At 44.4% G+C, this 9797-nt stretch overlaps 1 pseudogene; it reads left to right on the plus strand.

Moving 5' to 3' along the window:
• The first annotated feature begins 7267 nt into the window (after positions 1-7267).
• On the plus strand, positions 7268-9452 carry LOC148188172 (uncharacterized; annotated as a pseudogene).
• The last annotated feature ends 345 nt before the right edge of the window (positions 9453-9797 follow it).

Raw genomic sequence — 9797 nt, forward strand, 5'->3', positions numbered from 1 at the left:
GCTCACCCACAAACTGTCCTCACTTGGTCTGCACCCCGCCCTCTGTGACTGGCTCCTAGACTTTCTGACTGGCAGGCCCCAGTCTGTCAGAATCGGTAACAGGACTTCAGCCAGCATTACAACAAACATTGGCACCCCACAAGGATGTGTCCTCAGTCCCATCCTTTACACCCTGTTCACTCATGACTGCGTCGCCTCCCATAAGGAAAACATCATCCTGAAGTTTGCAGACAACACCGCAGTGATAGGACGCATCACTAGCGGTGACGAAGCGGCCTACAGGAGGGAGGTGGCCAGTCTGGTGTCATGGTGTGAGGACAACAACCTCACCCTCAACACAGATAAGACCAAGGAGATGATTGTGGACATGAGGAAGGAGAGGAGACCTCAGCAGCCACTCTTCATCCGGGAGCTTGAAGTGGAGAGGGTGAGCAGCTTTAAATACCTGGGCGTCCACATCAGCGAGGACCTCACCTGGACACTCAACTCCACACAGCTGGTTAAGAAGGCGCAACAGCGGCTGTACTTCCTGAGAAGGCTGAGGAAATTTGGCATGTCGCCAAAGATCCTCAGCAACTTCTACAGCTGCATCGTTGAGAGCATCTTGACCAGCTGCATCACCGTGTGGTACGGCAGTGCTACTGCTGTGGACCGCAAACGCCTGCAGAGAGTGGTGAAGACTGCTGAGAAGATCATCAGGACTCCACTGCCCTCTCTGCAGAGCATCTACCACCGTAGAGTCCACAGCAGAGCTGCCTTCATCCTGAAGGACCCCACCCACCCCCAGCACGGTCTGTTCACACTTCTATCCTCAGGCCGGAGGTACAGAAGTGTGAAATGCAGGACCACTAGACTAAAGAACTATTTCTTTCCCGCTGCAATCAGACTCCTAAACTGCTGACAGGAGTCCACACAGCAACTACCTCACACACACGACCTCATAACTGTACCAGACAGTTTACTATTCCGTTTGCACATGCACAATTGCACTGTTCAAATTTGCACTGTACTGTTTTATTTGCACTGTTCTTTCTACTTCTATTGTAAATTTCTAAATTTCTTCTATTGTACATTTTTACATTTTTAAATTTTTAAATTTCTATTTCATATTTCTTTTATATTTGCTAAACTTTTTTTTTTAGGCATTCTGTGGACAGCAAAGTAAGAATTTTATTGTACAGGGAAACATGTTTCCATACTGTGCATATGACAATAAACACTTTGAATCTTGAATCTTGAATCTTGAAAACACCTGTTCAGTGGAAACCAGAACACAGCACTGTGGTGTTGCGCCTTGTTGACATGTTGACCAGTCCACCTGTCTTAGCCTACCCAAACTTTGAGCTGCCCTTTGTTCTTCACACTGATGCATCAAATGAAGGTCTTGGTGCAGTGCTCTATCAGCAGCAGGAAAACAAACTCTGTGTCATTGCTTTTGGTTCCAGGTCTCTCATGCCTGCCGAGAAGAATTACCATCTCCATTCTGGCAAGCTGGAGTTTCTTGCACTCAAGTGGGCAATCTGCGATAAATTTAGGGACTATCTCTATTACGCGCCCACCTTCACAGTATACACGGATAATAATCCCCTGACTTATGTTCTGAGCACGGCCAAGTTAAATGCAGTGGGGCATCGGTGGGTGGGCGAGTTAGCCGACTTCCATTTCACCATCAGGTATCGGCCAGGCAAGTCAAACACAGATGCTGACACCCTCTCACGATATCCAGTCCAACTTCATGACCACCTCAAAGAGTACACTGAGACAATGCCTCCAGATGTTATCTCTGCCATCTGGCAGGGGGACAAAGCAGTGAGAGACAGTGATGTGCCGTGGGTGGCTGCATTGCAGCTACGTCCTGGCGCAGATGAAACACCTCCTGATGGCATTCCAGTTATCACCACAGAAAGTGTCAGAGCAGCCCAGAAGGAAGATGCTCCCATCTGTGAGGTGATAAACCTAAAAAAAAGAGGATGGAGCCCTAATGACAAAGACAAAAGACAAATGGGACGAGAGACACGCAGACTGATACATGAATGGAACAGACTAACACTTGACAAAGGAATATTGTACAGGCAGACAGGACAACGGAAACAGTTGGCCCTCCCGAGTAAGCTGAAGTCAAATGTGCTAAAACACCTACACAATGACATGGGGCATATTGGCGCAGACAAAGTCATTCACTTAGCGAGAGAAAGGTTCTATTGGCCCTTTATGCAACGCGAAATTGAAGACTATGTAATTCGCCAGTGCCAGTGTCTTAAACAGAAACAGCCATGTATCCCAGAGAGAGCACCGATGGGGTCTATAACGACCAGTGCCCCCTTCGAACTCATTTCTGTTGACTACCTCCATCTTGAACCGAGTAAAGGTGGTTACGAGTACATTTTAGTTCTAGTAGATCACTTTACTCGCTTTGCACAAGCATACCCGACCAAGAACAAGTCAGGCAGAACAGCAGCCGAAAAAATCTTTTCAGACTTCATTCCACGCTTCGGGTATCCTGAAAAGCTACATCATGATCAGGGCCGTGAGTTTGAGAACAGCCTTTTCCAAAGACTTCAACAGCTGTCTGGAATTGCCCATTCTCGAACCACCCCCTATCACCCCCAGGGGAATCCTGTCGAGCGTTTGAACAGGACACTTCTACAGATGTTACGCACTCTGCAGGAGGAGAAAAAAACAGATTGGAAAGACCATCTACCACACATTGTCCATGCGTACAACTATACGAGACATGAGAGTACAGGCTACTCCCCATTCTTTCTCCTGTATGGCAGAGCACCGCGTTTGCCTGTTGATCTGCTTTTCGACTTGAAACCTGACCAAACATCCCAGTCCAGACAAGAGTATGCACAAAAATGGGCTTCTCGTATGCAGGAGGCATACAAAATCGCCTCAGAAAACAGTGGAAAAAGCTCAGCTAAAGGAAAGAAACACTATGACCAGCGTGTTAAAGGTATGGTGCTGCAGCCTGGAGATCGGGTGCTTGTCAGAAATCTGTCGGAGAGGGGTGGCCCAGGAAAACTTCGTGCTTACTGGGAAAAGAGAATTCATCGCGTTATTGAAAGGATTGGAGATGGACCTGTGTACAGAGTTCAGCCAGAAACAGGAGAGCGAACTCTCCGTGTCCTGCATCGAAACCTGCTGCTGCCTGTTAATGATTTGCCCTTGGACTCAGACCAGCACACTGCATGTACACCCAGGTAAAGACAAAAGCGAGGAGACAACCAGACGAACGACAGAGAGACAGTAGAGCAAGAGTTGGAACAGTCTGAGGAACAAGAGGAATACACGTACTGTCTAAGGAAAATACCTGTTTATGAAATAAGGAGAGCCAGACACCCAGTGCCTCAGTCTGAACCACACAGTCAACTCAGTGCTGTAGCTCCTGAGTTCCAGCCAGCTGGGAGAGTAACACAGACAGTCCAAAGCCAGCAGCCACATGAACCTGACCTGGTAACAGTGCAAGACCTAGTGCCACCACCAGCACTGGCTGCTCCCTCACCAGCATTGGCTGCTCCCGCACCAACTGGGGACCTACAGGAGGAAACAGCAGTGGACACTGGGGAGGAGGCAGGTTCGGAGGAGCATGTGGACCATCATGAGCATGTCAGTGAGTCATCAGGGAAAGAAGTGCCACCTGTGAGGAGGTCAACCCGAGCAGTGAAACCTCGAGAAATGCTCACTTATCACCACCTTGGACAGCCTTCATATCAACCCTGGAGGCCAGGAGCAAACCTAATGTTCGCTTGTGTCCCTTATCCCATGCCATTCTACCCAGCTGTCCCTGAACCTTGTTATTGCCCCACACCAGTATGGACATGTTAGACTTGTGACTATTTACCCACTGACTTGAAAAACCAGACAGTTGAACAAATGCTGCAATTGCTAATTCTTATTTACTGTACATTGACTATCTGACTTTCTAGACTCGTGACAGCTACACCTACTTCGTGTTAGTTTGGTTCTAGATGTCCGGAGACATCTCTTAAAAGCAGGGGAGAGTGTAGTAGGTTGAAAATGCTACATGTATATTTTTTTTTATTGAAACAGACACCCCCCTAATTTTTTTGTTGAATATGTGAATTAATCTAACTCGGTTTACACAGTTTTGACATTGCGTCAATACTGCAATATGTCAGTAGATGGCACTGTAACGCCACTGTGGATCCATTAGGGAGACTCTAGATATTTGCTCTGCTCATGCGCAGCTCAGTATTAAACAAGTGTTGGCTGGAGCAAGACGCTAACTTTTGGTCCTCTCTCTTATTAATCCACAGACTTTTGTTTTATGGGCTACACAGTGCACCCTTGCCTGTGTAACCTTTGCTGCCGGTCCAGATTTCCCCTAGGTCTGGCGCTGGTAACACTTTCACCACCAAAATCTAATCAATTCATCGTTGAATCAAATTGAATGTGTGTGCTGAAGGCATTCTTGAGATATCATGTTCAGAAGAATGGATCCCGCAGATGTACAGACAGACAAATGGACGGATGACCAGAAAACATAATGTCTCTGACTATTGTTGGCGTGGAGGCAAAAAAAAGGACACACAGTAAGGTACAAATGGTCGGGTTCTTTTTTTTTCATTTCATTATCCCTCAGCGTGAAAAGTATTAACTAACTGTAATGGAGTCACAGGCTGGGAGCCAGTTAGGCTGAGAAAAACCAGTTGGAGATGTCAATTGTTTCCTGTCCCAAAATAAGTAAGCTTCCACCCAAGAGCCTTTGCCTCTATAAAATGTGTGCACCATTGCTACATTGCTGCTAAAACTATAAAAAGAACAGTGGTTTCAAAGCATGGGTACAAAAGAAGCTTGTGGTTAGCATTCCTTATACTTAAAAATGCAATACACACTCCTTTAACCTTTCAAGCAACTGAGGTTGACAACTCCGAAGATGTAGCAGGATCACTCTCTCTCCCCTTTTCATGCTATATCTGTCCTGTCTCAAATAAAGGCAAAAGCCAAAAAAAATATGATCTTTACCTTCTACTTTCCACCTTCTAATAGCCTCAGCCTCTCATTGAAACACTGCAATGTGGGTTGTGTTCTCAAACATTCACAAGCTCACTATGTGGTTCTTTAATATGACACTGCTGTGAAAATTGTGTGGTGTCTGCTGCCCTCTCTGCAGCACTGTCAGTTCTTTAGCCCCTGCCTGCCACATATTGGGCCTCAAGCAGCAACATTCTCTTAAATTTCTCTTAGTGTTTTCTCTTAATTTTCTGGTAAGAGAAAAAAAGAGAAGTCAGCTCCAGATGCACCAAACATTCTTAACCACCCAAATCTGATGAATCCTAGTGATCATCTGGTAGAGTCTCCCAAGGCAAAGTGGTTTCAAGGGAGGGGGCATACTAAGAGCGGTTCAGAAATGACCAGCAAGCAGGGCTGACCCTCTGCATTGCAAGCTGGTTCTAGGGACGTGGAACAGTGGATCAGCTCTTTGCCATTACTAGGCTGCTGGAGGGGTTGTAGGAGTTTGCCCATCCAGTCTACTTGTGCTTTGCGGACTTGGAGAAGGCTTATGACCGCGTTCCTCAGGAGGTCCTGTGGGGGGGTACTGAGGGAATATGGCAAGCCGGGGTTGCTGCCGCGAGCCAACTGTTCCCACTATAACCAAAGTGAAAGCTGTGTCCACATACTCTAGAAGGTTCTGAGTAAGTAGAACCAACTCCCATTTCTTTATCATATAATTTGAGTGAGTTAGGTAAAATCATATTTGATTCCTTTTTTGTGATGGCGCCATACTGCCATCTAGTGGCCTTAGTTATTTGTAATTTCATTCACTGTATAATGTTAAACAGTAATCCTATATCTAAGTAATTACCAAGGTCTTTATAGTCCATTGGATAACTTTATATTGTGTGTGATTAATCGAACCAAGGATCTTCAAAGTTGTATGTTACATTCAGAATTGCCTTAAGGTCTCCTAGCATGTGTTTGAAATGACTATAATTGGACCATAGTGGTGATGAGATACATGACTTTATATGTAACAGGTCAAACTGAGTAATTAATCACAAAGTAGCTACAAGAAATAAATGTCTCCTAAATCACGTTAGGTCCTCTAAAACTAAACTCCAGATGTGCGGTTGCTCGGCGCAAAGGTTCGCTACCCCGCCAAAATTCATAGATTAAAAATTAGTGAACCCTTGGCTCAGTGCTCCTTTCTACTTTCCCTTTCTCCGTGGCACTTCTCGAGTATCCTTGCTCGCACTCTTTTTCCTTTCTTCAATTTTACAAGAGCAACTGCTCATGAGACTTTAACTTTTTCAAAGCCATTTTTTTTTTATTTCTTTGACGCTTTTCTTTATACCAGTTTTGGGTCAGCAACGACATTCTTGTATTTTTTTTAAGTAAACTCAAGATAATAATTTAAAAGTGATTTCGTCAGACCAAACGGGACTACTTTTAGCCTAATTATTTCTGCAAATTTTTATTGAAAAGGACACTCCGATCCGCTCCGACCTGGACATCCCCGGAGAAGTCTATTCAAGTCGGCAAAAGTAGCCAAAATAACGTCTTCTAGTGATCAGAGTCGATGTCGAATGGCGAAGCATTAATGCCGATTTTCTAAATTCTAATTTACTACCTAGCGCGCATCCATGCTCTATACGGTCACATATTTCTACCCACTATTGTCCATAATTAATAATTTACATCACCTGAACATACGTTACTTTGGTTCCCTTTCGTCTGTTTTTTTCTATAAATTTCATTTATATGCCATATTCCTTCCTCTATTTACTCATCATTTTATTAGCCTAAATAAATGTATCCATTTATCACCAAGTCATTGTCTGTGGACATTATTTCATGAGAGAAACAAGATCCATGTATACAAGATAAACGGTACAGATTGTGAGATTGATTAAAGTGATAACATGTTTTGAAAGGGTTATAATTTAAAATTTATTTTTCTCTTAAAAAGAGAATGGTGCCCCTTTCACATTAACGAGTGTAAAAACCCAAATTCTAACGTAGTTATTAATTAACGCTACAATCTATGTTCCAATCCTCACCTATGGTCATGAGTTCTGGGTAGTGACTGAAAGAATGAGATCACAGATACAAGCGCGGCCGAATTGAGTTTCCTCCGAAGGTTGTCTGGGCTCAGCCTTACAGATAGGGTGAGGAGCTCAGACATTCAGGAGGAGCTCGGAGTAGAGCTGCTGCTCCTTCATGTCGAAAGCAGCCAGTTGAGGTGGTCCCAGCATATGATCAGAATGCTTCTTTGGTGCCACCTACTGGAGGTGTTCCGAGCATGTCCAACTGGTAGGAGGCCCTGTGGCAGACCAAGAATACGCTCGATGGATTACATATCTCGTCTGGCCTTGGAGCCCCCCAGGAGGAGCTGGACAGTGTTGCTGGGGAGAGGGATGTCTGGAGTGCTCTGCTCAGCCTGTTGCCCCTGCATGAGGCTTCTGATAAGCGGACAACAATGGATGGATGGATAAATATAATAATAAGAAAGTGCTGTTTTTGCTGTGCATATTAGAGATAGAGTACTGGCAAAGTAAGGACAAATTGTGGATATCACCAACACAAATAAGAGAAAACTTATTAACTGTATTTTGTTCCTTTCATGAGGCCCATTGCCACATGCCAGCCTGCAGAGCAGCCAGCAGTCTGCAGGTTTGGAACATTATGAAAATCTAACAGCAGAATAACATTGCCTGCTTATGATTGTTTTGAGAAGCTTGTATGGACATTTTGAAGAGGTTCTGTGATTCCAAGCTGACAGGCCTGGCAGCCTGCTTCCTATTGCTGTGGCAGGTTTGAATCCGACCTCAGCCCTTTGCTACATGTCTCCTCATCTCTCTCTACCCCTTTCACACTCACACTGATTACAAACTTGTTTACATGTCCTTAGTTCCTGCTATACTTAAATGGAAAGAGATCACAGGGCTGACTGGTATGAATAATGAAAATAAGCCCTGTCTCTTTCTGTGAAAAGCAGGCGACTGAGTGACATGGAATTGCCCCGGCTTGTCTGGTTGGTCTGGCTGTTGTTACTTGATGAGCTGCCATCCAGGCCGTACAGCCGTTGCTCCTCTCCCCTGCACTGATCCTGTGTGTTGAGCATGGCACTCTGTTTTCTTTAACATCCTAAACATTGTTCAAACAGCAGGCAATTCTTTCAAATCTGCCTTTACTTCTGTGGAAAAGTCCAATCACTGTGTTCAGCAAAATCATTCATTTGTTTCCTTGGTAGATTCAGTTAGGTGAAGAATATTGTAAAAGTAAGGCTGTATTCAGTAAGGTGTCCCCTGAGGAGATTCGAAACAATCTTTACATGTTAAACCAACAAGTAGCACTTGGCAGATTCCTATTTTCATTATTATCCTATTTATATATTATTTATATATTATATTATAGGTCGATAATACCAATACACACACACACACACACACACACACACACACAAACATATATATAGGTCAAACAATCAAATTAAGCCATCAACACATACATACTGTCAGTCATCATCAGATGCCCTGCTGGTATAATAATCTGGCAAGATAAGAACACTCCTCACAATGCATGTTGGGTTTCACCACAAGTCCAGTATCCTGAGACTGTACACTAAGCAAAAAATCTGGGAGTACATCAGAAAGATGGCTTGAATTGATGACTTGCTAAGTGAATGTCTCAGGCAGCAGAAGCCCGATGATGATGATGATGGTGAGGAGGAGAAGCTATCATGGATGGACAAGCCCCTGCACGGCTTGTACTACAGACAGATAACTGATACACAGAAATCCTACCAATGGCTGGAAAAGGCTGGTCTGAAGGACAGCACAGAGGCTCTGATCATGGCAGCAAAAGAGCAGGCACTCAGCACAAGTGCAACAGAGGCCGATGTCTATAACACCACGCAGGACTCCAGGTGCAGGCTGTGCAAAGAGGCCCCTAAGACAGTCCAGCACATAACAGCAGGGTGCAAGATGCAGGCATGCCCAGCGTACATGGAGCACCATAACCAAGTGGCTGGCATCATGTACAGGAACATCTGTGCTGAGTTTGAGCTAGAAGTCCAAAGCTCCAAATGAGAGACACCTCCAAAGGTGGTCGAGAGTGACAAGGCTAAGATCCTGTGGGACTTATAGATCCAGACTGAAAAAATTGTTGATGGCTAACCAACTAGACATCGTAGTGTTCAATAAACAGCAGGAGATGGTGGCAGTGATAGATGCAGCAATCCCAAGGTATTGGAGCATCAGGAAGAAGGAACATGAGAAGAAATACCAAGGCTGAAAGAGGAGCTAGAGAAGGTGTGGAAGGTGAAGGCAGTGGTGGTATCAGTGGTGATGGGAGCAGTCAGGGCTGTAACCCCCAAACAAGGACAGTGGTTCCAGTAGATTCCCGAAACAACATCTAAAATGTCAGTCCAGAAGAGTGGAGTCTTGGCTACAGCTAAGATACTGCACAGGACCCAAGCTCCTTAGCCTCTAATAGAGGACCTAAGCTTGAAGGAAGAAACTGTCCAAAGGGGACAGGGTGGGAGGGGATTAATATATATATATATATATATATATATATATATATACATACATATATATATATATTAGGGGTGTAACAATACACATTTTCATATTGAACCGTTCAGTACAAGACTTTTTGTTCGATATACATTATGAACTGAACTGTACATTGAACTCTCTTATTACGATTGGAAAATGAAATATACAGTTCAATATGGGGCACCGATTGTAAAGTTGTGCACTCTAAAAGAAACAGCAACATTTCTCCACATTTAGCTCTGAAACACGATAAAAAGACAATTGAAAAGA

Source organism: Plectropomus leopardus, chromosome 11 (genome assembly GCF_026936395.1).
Source record: "Plectropomus leopardus strain MGB_pleo_1.0 chromosome 11, ASM2693639v1, whole genome shotgun sequence".
NCBI lineage: Eukaryota > Metazoa > Chordata > Actinopteri > Perciformes > Serranidae > Plectropomus > Plectropomus leopardus.